The 12,336-nt window shown below is 38.8% G+C and overlaps 1 protein-coding gene across 2 annotated transcripts in view; it reads left to right on the forward strand.

The window, feature by feature from the left end:
- Positions 1–12,336, forward strand: part of LOC127448476 (microtubule-associated protein 2-like) — a 205,174-nt gene that overhangs the window by 31,382 nt on the left and 161,456 nt on the right. The window contains exon 2 of one of the 2 annotated variants that reach the window (XM_051711020.1): positions 11,533–11,659. The exons of the other annotated variant lie outside the window; for it this stretch is intronic. The gene's annotated coding sequence lies outside the window, so the exon portion shown is untranslated. The remainder of the gene's footprint in view (positions 1–11,532; positions 11,660–12,336) is intronic. 2 annotated transcript variants of the gene reach the window in all.

A 12,336-nucleotide genomic window follows, 5' to 3' on the forward strand; every position in this document is an offset into this window, starting at 1 on the left:
ACTAAAATGTTTCCAATTGAACAATCAACAACAGATGAAACGTGGGACTTAGATATCATAAAAAAATATATTCTAGAATAAATCTTATGGACTGATGAAAAAAATTATAGTCCCTACCAGATGGGTTCAAAAGTCCAAGACCAAGATTTTTACACATCCTGTGGAGTGTCAGTGTTGCTCTAGGGGGCTTACACACTTTTGCTTCACTATGATCAAGGACTGAATCCATCAATAGATTAAAGTCTCCTCCCAATATTATATCATGAGGGGTGCCAACGGCTTGCAACATCCCTTCAAGATCAATAAAAAAGCCCTGATCATTAGCATTAGGTCCTTAAATATTAGCCAAAATCAACCTTTGCCCCTGAATTTCTGCTAAAACAATAATGACTTCCTAAATTATCTTTAATCTGTTTGAGACATTTTAATTGTAGATGTTTACTTATCAGTGTAATGACTCCCCTGCTCTTACTTGGGCCAGCACTAAAGAAAATATGTCCACCCCACATCTTCCCAAATTGTTCAGCTTCCTGCAGGGAAAGATGTGTTTATTGAAGAAACACTATATCATATTCCTTACATTTAAGAAATATTTTTCATAGGGTGCCCCAACCCATTCACATTCCACGTGGTGAGAGACAATCCACTAATATTAACATTTGACATTTTGACATATTAGAAAAAATATGAAACACCAAACTTCCCCCAGAACAAAAAACACAGAAAAAAGAAAAACCTGTGTGTATTAACCCTGCACACGACAGTGCCAACCAGCCTCCATCCCTCTAAACTCAAACAGTCCATGTACACCTACGAGAGCCCCCGCAACAACTTTGCCGTCAGATTGCTCAAGTCTGATGCTTTTATAAAAATTTTGTGAGACAGAATTGCACAACAGAAAATAATCTATAAAACAAACTACAGCCAATAGGAGGCATAAGCACAAAGAACGTGCAGATTCATCCATAAACTGTCCCGAAGGAGTGCTATCCCACAAAACAAACTCCAGCCGCTAGACGGAACCAGCACACAAAGAAACAAAGAAGGCTCTCAGATTCCTCGGAAGGTCAAGTGAATGTTCAATGAGTCAGGCCCACTTGGCTGCATAGAAAGTATCACACAATGACCTACTCACTCCATTGACTTTATGAAGAACATCGCTTGCTGTGGGCATGTAAATATTTTGCGGCCATCCTTAGGATCTATTCTCAATTTGGCTGGGAACATCAGTGCAAAAGCGACCTTCAGTTGATGTAAGAGTTTCTTGCATTCCTTGAATCAATCACGTTTCTCTCATCAAATTCGCAAAGGCTGGGAACAAGAAAATGTTGTGGTTCTTCCAAGAAAGTTTCTTCCTTTACTCCTCACCTCTCATAACACGAGATCTTTATCGGATGATCTCAGAAATTTGGCCAGAATTGATCGGGGCCTGTCTCCCTCAGCGGATCTCCGAGCTGGAACTCTGTGCGCTCGCTCGATTTCCAGCTTATGGCCTGTAATGTCGAGCAGACTCAGGAAGAGCCCATCCAGAAATTTCACCATATCTCGACCTTCTTCGTCTTCAGGAATTCCAACAATTCGGACGTTGTTTCACCGGCTACGATTCTCTAAGTCTTCCAGCTTTTCCCAGACACGCTCCAAATCTATCTTGGTCGCTAGCGGATTAGCAGCTAATTCCCTCTCCAATGACTCCAGATAATCGATCCATTTCTCAACATCCGACACTCTTGTAACCATCTCAGTGAATTTTGTCTCCATGGCATTGATCGATCGACATATTACAGCAAGATTCTCCAAGTCAGCAACGACATGCATTGCGACATGTTCAACAGTTGATGCTGAATCTCTTTCACCGCACTGTCCAAATTGAGTCCCGGGCTTGCAGCCTCCTCAGGGGCTTCAGCTTGAGCACGTAAGTGTCTTTTAATGTCTCCAGAGCCCAAAAATTTTGAATTCTTTGACATGTTGTCTTTCTAGAACAGTCAATCTTAGTGTATCGAATCTCACCGGTTTATGACATAAAAAGTATTAAAACTAGCAAAGTGCACAGAGCTTGCCGTTCACACTTCCGACCCATGCATGGCGCCACGCGACTCCGATGTTCTGCAGTCTTGATATAATCCATAAACGGGTAACAGGCAGAGGTCAAACACAGTAAAGTAGTCCAGGCAATAATCCATAAATGAGTAACAGACAGAGGTCAAATACAGTAAAGCAGTCCAGGCAATAATCCATAAACGGGTAACAGGCAGAGGTCAAATGCAGTAAAGTAGTCCAGGCAATAATCAATAAACGAGTAACAGGCAGAGGTCAAACACAGTAAATCAGTCTAGGCAATAATCCATAAACAGGTAACTGGCAAGAGTCAGGCACGGAGAAGCAGGCAGTAATCCAAACAACGCTCAGTTGTGTTTGCGGGCCAAACAAGACTTCGCACAAAGCATATGCCACAATGGGCTAACAGGAAGCGGGTGAGTGAACAGTCAATACTCCGGTGAGGGGGACCTCTGGTGGTGCTCGAGGGAACCAGTTTGGCTGGCAGGTGTAACACCACTGAAAGATGCTCTTGTGACGCTCCACACTCCTACTCAGTAGGTGGCGGTAATGCACCATAAACTGGATTGCCAACCACCAATAAATATCACAAAAAGAAGAAACACTTTCTTGCCTGTGACAGCGCTATACATCATAAAAAACTTGAAATTAAATAGGACATACAGTTGAAGTCAGAAGGTTACATACACATAGGTTGAAGTCATTAACTCATTTTTTAAACACTCCACTGATTTCATATTAGCAAACTATAGTTTTGGCAAGTCCTTTAGGACATCTACTTTGTGCATGACACAAGTAATTTTTCCAAACATTGTTTACAGACAGATTGTTTCACATTTATTTGACTATATCACAATTCCTGTGGGTCAGAAGTTTGCATACACTAAGTTAACTGTGCCTTTAAGCTGCCTGGAAAATTCCAGAAAATGATGTCAAGCTTAATTTAGCATCTGATAGGCTAATTGGAGTCAATTGGAGGTGTACCTATGGATGTATTTTAAGGTCTACCTTCAAACTCAATGCCTCTTTGCTTGACATCATGGGAAAATCAAAAGAAATCAGCCAAGAACTCAGAAAAAAAATGTGGACCTCCACAAGTCTGGTTCATCCTTGGGAGCAATTTCCAAATGCCTGAAGGTACCACGTTCATCTGAACAAACAATAGTACGCAATTATAAACACCATGGGATCACGCAGCCATCATACCACTCAGGAAGGAGACGCATTCTGTCTGCTAGACATGAACGTTTTTTGGTTCGAAAAGTGCAAATCAATCCCAGAACAACAGCAAAGGACCTTGTGAAGATGCTGGAGGAAACAGGTAGACAATTATCTATATCCACAGTAAAACGAGTCCTATATCGGCATAACCTGAAAGCCTGCTCAGCAAGGAAGAAGCCACTGCTCCAAAACCGCCATAAAAATGCCAGACTACAGTTTGCAAGTGCACATGGGAACAAAGATCTTACTTTTTGGAGAAATGTCTTCTGGTCGGATGAAATAAAAATTTAACTGTTTGGCCATAATGACCATCGTTATGTTTGGAGGAAAAAGGGTGAGGCTTGCAAGATGAAGATCACCATCCCAACTGTGAAGCATGGGGGTGGCGGCATCATGTTGTGTGGGTGCTTTGCTGCAGGAGGGACTGGTGCACTTCACTTAATAGATGGCATCATGAGGAAGGAAAATTATGTGGATATATTGAAGCAACATCTCAAGACATCAGCCAGGAAGTTAAAGCTTGGGCGCAAATGGGACTTCCAAATGGACAATGACCCCAAGTATACCTCCAAAGTTGTGACAAAATGGATTAATGACAACAAAGTCAAGGCATTGAAGTGGCCATCACAAAGCCCTGACCTCAATCTGATAGAAAATTTGTGGGCAGAACTGAAAAGTTGTGTGAGAGCAAGGAGACCTACAAACCTGACACAGTTACACCAGTTCTGTCTGGAGGAATGGGCCAAAATTCCAGCAACTTATTGTGAGAAGCTTGTGGAAGGCTACCCAAAAGGTTTGACCCATGTAAAACAATTTAAAGGCAATGCTACCAAATACTAACAAAGTGTATGTAAACTTATGACCCACTGTGAATGTGATGAAAGAAATAAAAGCTAAAATAAATCATTCTCTCTACTATTATTCTGACATTTCACGTTCTTAAAATAGTGATCCTAACTGGTAGTCAGCATCAGTACTCGCTGAGCTACCCAGGCCACCCCGTGAAAAACTGAGTTTAAATGTATTTGGCTAAGGTGTATGTAAACTTCTGACTCCAACTGTAAATAAACCGCAATGGTGTTGATGTCAGAGTTGCTGTATATTAATTGCATTGTCAGTGCTGTCTTGTTCGTTACACAACAATATCATATTAGCCGGATAGCTAGCTAGTGGCTATCGAGTCTAATTGCTGGTTTTAATGACAGCAGGGCGAGGTAGCCGCTAGCCTGCTAATACTTCTTAACAGGCTGATTTCATGACTGTGATCCAGTTAGCTTGTTGCCGAACTCTTTGATTTTTTAGCAACACATACTTGATCCGATCGCCTCGATCAGTGCTTCTCAAACTTTTTAGGTCAAGTACCACCTTCAGTCAAATCAGAACATTCAAGTACCACCTAGTTACCACCAATGTACACTCAAATATTTTTTCAGTATTTGGCAGATATACATTTTTGAGCATAGTCTTAAGGATTGTGAGCAACATACATGCCATATTTATTCCTGTATTTTACACAATCAGCAAGACTGTTTCTAAAATCAAACATACAATATTAACATTTAGAAGTTTTGCAATCCAGTTCAAACAAACTGCTATATATATTTAGAAATTTGGAGCTTAGGCATTGCTAGAACCTGTTTTTCATCTCAGCCCCCCTAAAATTATGCAGCTAGCATCACCCTTAAAAATATGTGATAATGTGCATGTGATCTATGAAAACAGCATCTGCATTAAGCTATCTGAGGTTCATTTTACTCTGAATCATGCCCTTACCAGTCATTTACTTTAAAACTTGTCAAACTAAGTCTTTTCCTTCCTTCTAGTCATAGGCGGACTCGGCCATAGATGACATAGCGGCAATGTTCGTCACATAGTGCTGCCTTGCGCTCAGCTGCCTGACACGCCCTCCATTTCTCTGTCCCTCATCCGAGCAATCTTCCTGAAATCAAAAACAAAATACTGCCAAATACAACTCAGTGTCTTTGAGTCAAAAACACTATTTAAGATCATAGACTTTAAGGAAGTCTGAGAATGTGTAAAATGAACAATATCTTGCCTCAATTGCATCAGTAAATGCTGTTCTGTTTTCTGCATGGGAATAATATTGTGGTGATCGGACAGAGACATCAGCGCAGCTGCGCGCATTGGGAATGTTACCTATTCACATGCACCTGCACTGCCAATGTAAAAAAAGAAGAAAAAAAAGAAAAAGGTGGGCTATCTTAAATGTGTATTACAATTGTAATCATACATTAGAAATAAATTATGGAAAACATTTGAATAAAATGTATATTAGATTTTTTTTTTAATGTCAATATCCTAGGTGTGCTGCATACCACCTGAGGGCACTCTGCGCACCACTGGTGGTTTTCGATAAATATCGATATCGTTTTTGTTGCCCAGCCCTACTATGAACCATTGCGAATGTAAAGAGCTGTGGAAAGATTCTTTAAAAACTATTTTGTGTTTTGTGTGAGTAAATAATGAATAATAAATTATAGTTATGTTAAATGTGCTAACAAATAATTCTAGCAGTTAATATTGGTGTCTCCATGCATCTCTCTGTGGAGGATGAGCCTCCGTCAAGGTGGAATAGAAAGTCGGAATTGCATGTATAAATGCAAGTGATCAACAACCAAAGACACTGTATGAAAATTGCTTTAGACCAAAGGACTACAGTGGTAATTAGCAGTAATGCTATTGTGAATTTTTAATGACTTACTCCACGCTATTCCTTATGAATAGGCACACGGGAATCATAAAGAAGGCCCACTGGCTTTCAGTGCAAATACCAAGTTTGCTGACACATGTAGACTGATTTCCATTTATATAAGATGAAGGCAGCCTTGGTACCCACAAAGCACTGTGGACAGTGAAATTGAAACAGATTCAATTTACAGAATTTGTTTAATAGCAATTGCAGTCTGACTATCAAAGCAAGCCATCGGAGGGACATTCGGAGTCTGGGAGAAAAGCTTCTCACGCAGTTCCTACTGCCCGCGGTTTCATTTCCATCCACTCTCTGAAGGTATTCCTAATGCTGTTATTTGTTGCCATAGAGACTGATTCTCTACAGGTTGCCCTGGTTACGGAGTTCTGGTTGCCAGCCACCCACAGCTTTGAGCTGAAGAGAGTCTTCGCAGAAGCCAGTTTGCTTAGTATTTAGGAAAGGGTTAGTCAGCAGCTAAGCAAGCCAAAACTAACATGAAAATGTTCTTCTGTTAAAAAGGAGTATGAAAAAAAAAGACCTCACTATGCTGCTATAAAGACCCCATGAAATCACTTAACAATCACAGTCTTGACATATTTCCTATTGAAACAGGAAGTTTGGTTGGGACATATCGAAGGGCCTTTATATAGCCAATAGGCTTTAGTTACTGTATGTCCCAGTAATGAATCATGTTTTGCTATTTGCCAGTTGGTGGTATTCGAGGGAGGGACATTCTCATTCTAGAGAGCATTTAATTAGACAAAAATATGTGTAGTGTAAGGTGAGACATCAATATTTTTGGTCTGTTTTCCCGGAAAGGAAAGATTATTCATTCACATGGACTCAATGGCACAAAACTCCAATTTTGGTATTATTGTTTTAATTTGAAGATAATATTCTCATTACTCCATATCTCCTTTGAAATCTCCACATTTCTGTCTGGACTCGTAGAATCACATTAACAGATCTACATTTTTGCTAAATGTCTTTTATGTCGCTCGTTGTAAGTATCACGGCAGTTTCCAGGTGAAATTAAGATTGGAGGTGAAACAACAACGATTTTTTTTTTCCATTTCACACAAATCACAAGTAAAATTGCAGATTTTCAGTTCGCAAACACTTCGTCATGTTCCTTAAACAATGATATCGTAAGACTTGTAAGGTGATACTTTTCAACTTTTTAATTTACAAGCTTGTTCAAACATGATCAAATTGCATAGTAGCTCAACTGATAAGAGCCTTGCACTTGTATGAGTCCTGAAGAGCCATGTGAGACAAACGTGTCATAGAAGCACCAAAAAATGACTTGGTTGTTTCAGCAATTTAGTTTTTTCAAGGTCTAGGGAGTTTGCCTCAAGCTGCAACATTTAGTTATTGTTGGAAGTCTTTCATTGTTCTTCAGTCACTTCTTTCTCTAAAGACATACAGTATCTTTTAATGAATAGCCAAATTTAAATTCAACTAGAAAGGCTGTAGGCAGGTGATGAATGTTAGTTTACCGCTGGAGCTGCTGTGTAAATGATATCCCAGCTGAGCTGAGGAGAAGACACGGTAAGCACACACCGCCTGTGGAGAGCAGCACCAGCCGCATGGATGGATGACTGGGTGGAGGAAGTCATGTGTAATTTGGATAGTTGTGTATACATCCTGTGCCTTGTTTTAGCTGTTGAGAAGCTGCTGTCAGTGGTCTCTCTGCAGATGAGGTACAGACCCCTCGGTCCCTCAGGAACCCTCAATGCTCTGACCTCTTATTTAAAGGGACACAAACCTCTGTTGCATTTATCCTGCAGAAAAGACCAGCATGATACCCTGTTGAAATAATCAGGTCTCTCAGCCTGACCAAGTTGGTGTTCAACTGGTTTAGCTGGTTGGCCAGCTGGTGTCCTAGTTGACAAATGCCTAGAACTGCTCTTAAACAAACAAACAAACCAGACCACCCTGACCAAACTGGGATATCAGACAAGACCGGCAAACCAGCTTTGGCTTGTTTAAGCTGTTTTTTGTTTTTCCCTGCAGGGAATTTCCATGCTAGTCCAGACTGGTTAATGCTGGTTAGTGTTGGTTTGGTGCTGGGCTAGCTAGTGAGCCAACATAGCTGTGAAAAATTGTATTTCCTTGCAGGTCCTGATTTATGCCGATTTGGTGCTGGTCTAACACAGTTACGCTGGTGACCAGTAATGCTGGTCTTTTCAGCAGCGTTGTGTGACATCAGTTCAATTCAGCTTTGTTACAAACTCACCAAAGCACAATATAGCCCTGATAGTGTCACCTCTCTGATTACTTCATAATGTGTGATATGCTAGGAAATTTTTTGACAAATGCTAATGATCTCACGAGATGAAGCGTTATTGGCTGCCTACATGTCAGCGAGATTAGTTTGGCAGGCTGTAATTGCACAGCTTGTTTATGCCGGGTTCTTGAAGGCTTATAAAAAAACTGTGAAATATCCTCCTCCTCTATAATGTCACACACACCCAACACCACTATGGCTTCAAGCTTTTCCCATCCCCTCCTTTTGGCCTGGTTAACGCTCTGAGGTTCATAGACCCTGAAGCTTGTAGCAATGATTATAGTAACATTCACAGAACCTTGACACAGCAATGTGGTAATGGTAAGGATCTTTCTACGAGCAAACGTGTTCAATACCTCTGTGAATGGTCAGGTGTGCAATGAGAAGTATAATTGGGTAGAAGTTTTAAGAGTTGTGTGATAGTAAAGAAATTCAGCAAGGCAGACAGAATCCCCTTCCAATGAGTCTGTTAAATTATTAATATGCTTGTTATGGTGCTCCTGAGCACTGTATTTACATTGTGCTTCATTAACCTGATTGTTTGTCAGGATCCATATATTGTTTCATTAACCTGATTGTTTGTCAGGATCCATATATTGTTTGTCGTATATCCTTTAAAGGGGTCATGACATGCCTTTTTTTTTATAGTTTTAATTTGTTCCTTGAGGTTCACGTATAACATTATTTTAGTTAATAATAATAATAATAATCAATTATTAGTTTAATATGCTTTTTTTGCATTTAAAAAACAGTCATACATCTGTAAAACATGATAATTTTTCACCCTCATTCTGACCCTCTGTCAGAAACGCTTAGTTTTATTGCTGCTTCTCCTTTAAGACTTGACAGTAAACACCCACTGTTATGACTGGCTCTTGACTGACCTGGGACATATACCATGACGTGATGGGAGAAAGGTGCCATCCGTTGTTCCTGGCAGGCTACTCTGCCTTACAGGCTCCAATTTGTTAGGATTAGGGTGGGGGTGGGGTTAGGGCATCTGCTGCCTGCCAGGAACAAACTGTGGCACCTTTGTACAATGGGCATACCATGAAGCTAGCTGAACAAACTTAGGGTTCCAGGATTGGTTTAGAGTTGACAAAACCAAACCATTCCAATCAGGCTGAATCAGGTTTTCATAAAGGTCCACAATAAGAACACACAGGGTTATTAATTTAAAAAGCTTAAACTGTATTTTAAATATAAAAGCTTTTATATTTATTAAAATGTTATGACATTTTTTCTATTTTTAAGAAAACATTTTTTACTACTTTTGTATATTGAGTTTCATATAAAATACTGTATGTTCATCTCATGAAACAAAGGAGTTTGGGAGGCATTAAGGATTAAGCTTTTAATATTTTAAAATCGATCATTATTGCATGCATTATATTAATCCATCTTACTAACTCTTTTATAGAAAGCCTAATATTACATTTGTGTTTATATTTTCATAGATATTTTATTTTTATGGCAAGTAGTTAAATGAAAAATACTGTGATTTTCTGCATATTTCATTTTATTCTGGAAAGGAGCCATTCATTCATGTAAGAGGGAACCATCTGAACACATTTAACCACTGATCAGACTTCACTTTTTTTAAGGTAGGCAATGTTTTAACTGTCAAACATTAAAACAATGTAGTTTGACATATATGTGGGGATATCTTATTTACTTGCTACTATATATCTAAAACAAACTTTTAAATTCCTTAGAAAGATACAATGCCAATAGTGTCGGAAATTAACGGGGACTCGGTGCAAAAATGCCACCGAAATTGACAAAAATATGGGGACAAAAAAGGCCAACACAACGAGGTCCAGTGTTTTATTAATAATATCTGATATAGTTACAATTACACACATTGCAATCTAATTTTGACTTTTCACTGAACATAATTTTTTTTCCCGCCGTTCGGTTTCTCACACCATCGCATGCACAGACAGCTCTCCCTTCTATCAATCCGCATCCATTCGTTATTGTACTCCTGTGTTAAATTCCGTAACTGTTCACCCTTCTTGTTCAAAATAAACTGTCCTAGCAGGTAACACTCTCGCTCATGGTGCTGTACTGTACTTCCCTGCCATGTGCTGCTGTTTATCTGTCTGAAAAGCCTCACCTGCTAGAGGCCAAAAGTGTAATAATAATAATAATATCTCAATATGTTAAATAGCCATAATGTTAATTAAGACTTTATTATTGCAACTGTAATGCAATAATACATATATAGAACAACCACTTTTAGTGTTTGAATCAATCATATCTCTCACTAAACACTGTGTGAAATGTTTATTTTTGCCTTATTTTATTCAGTTGGCATGTAGGAGTTGACAACAGTTTGTTTAATAAGCACATTCCATATCTTGATAATTGCTACAGTATCATAGAAGATAAATTTCCTCCTCTGTGATATTGCATTATATTAGTTTTGTACAGTATGTTAACTTAATAGCCAAAATACTTGGACATACGTGAATGAGAGTAAACCTGAAATAGGAATGTGTTTGTCACAATGCACATTATGTAGTTTAGAGACGATTTAGAGACATTTAGAATGCTACAAATTGCTATTTCTATTTAAATAAATTTTGTATTCTTAAAATTTTCTGTTTGTCCAAGAATCCTCTTATAGCAATGCAGGTCTTTGGCATTTAGAAGCTGCTAGTTTAGGACCTGTTTCTTAAACTACTATGATTTACTTGTCTTTTTGTTGTGCATCTGGTCTGTCCATTTCCCTCTTTATCCTGGTTAGAGATTCTTTTTTCAAAACAGTAATGCATGGAATAGCCTTCATCTCTCTAAAACAATAGACTTTAGGAGAAAATAGAATTTCAGGAGAAATGTGTTTCTTTTTGCCTATTTTTAAAACCACAATTTTACTTGCAAGTGTAAATCAACTTGTAAGAACTCAATACCTCAGCAAATGGTGAAAAACCCACTATATTGTGATTTCCGCATGGTAGCACAACCATTTTCAGTTGTTCTAATAATGAGAACATTTTCTTGAGTACCAAATTAGCAATTTAGAATGCTTTAGAATGTAATTTTTAGAATGTAAGGAATAGATGACAGTATATGTTTGCAATTGCGGGTAAAGAAAAAATGGAATAAATATCACTTAAAACAACTGTCAAAATATAATAATAATTTCCAATTAATGATTTTGACAGTATTTTTGATCAATTTAATGCATTCTTGGTAATAGGAAGCATACATTTCTTTCAAGAACAAAAATGTCTTTGTGTCTTAAACCTAGGGTTGATGCAAACTAAACCGAAACTTAAGTGGCTAGTCACCAAAACCGGCTTCATGGTACAGGCCCCTGCTCTCTCCTTGCAATCTCACTACTCACCACCATTGGGCGGAGCTACGGAAGTGCTAAGGTGAGGTTGTCTTTGATATGTTGTTGTGGAAGCGATCAGATGCAAATGTTTACCACAGTGTAACATCACAATGTGGAGGAAGTACAGAATGGGTTGTTTAAGCAGCTTGGTTTCAACAAATACTATTTTTGCAGTAAAGAGGAAGATTGGAGTTCTGAAACATACAGTATGTTTTTGTAGTACAACGACCTCTTATATGTCTAAAGATCTAGGGAAATTTGATTCCTCATTTCATGACCCCTTTTATTAGCCCTTATATAATTAATTCAGTCATGGATCATTGGTAATAATGGTACTTGTGGATCTGATGTTTATTGTAGATTGGTATATTTCTTATCACTGTCATGACTGCTATGTTGCTCGGAACTGCACCCAAGACTTTCACCCACTGTTGCACTTGTGTATATGTTTGAGTGACAATACAGTGATTTGATTTGTTAAAGTATTGGGTGTCCCTGGAAAGGTCCTGTAGCATTTGTTGTAATCTTACTGGTTGTAAATGCTCTCTCACCTTGCCTTTGACTTTGATCTGATGGCTGTTGGATATTGACAGACACATCAATGAGATGCAGGAGATGCCAAACACTCAATAGCTTGATCAAGCACATCCTTGAGTGGTGACTCATAGTTCTTTCTATCTGTCTGTCTGTCTGTTCCTTTGCCCGTCTGTCGTTCTA

Source organism: Myxocyprinus asiaticus, chromosome 11 (genome assembly GCF_019703515.2).
Source record: "Myxocyprinus asiaticus isolate MX2 ecotype Aquarium Trade chromosome 11, UBuf_Myxa_2, whole genome shotgun sequence".
In the NCBI taxonomy this organism is placed as follows: domain Eukaryota; kingdom Metazoa; phylum Chordata; class Actinopteri; order Cypriniformes; family Catostomidae; genus Myxocyprinus; species Myxocyprinus asiaticus.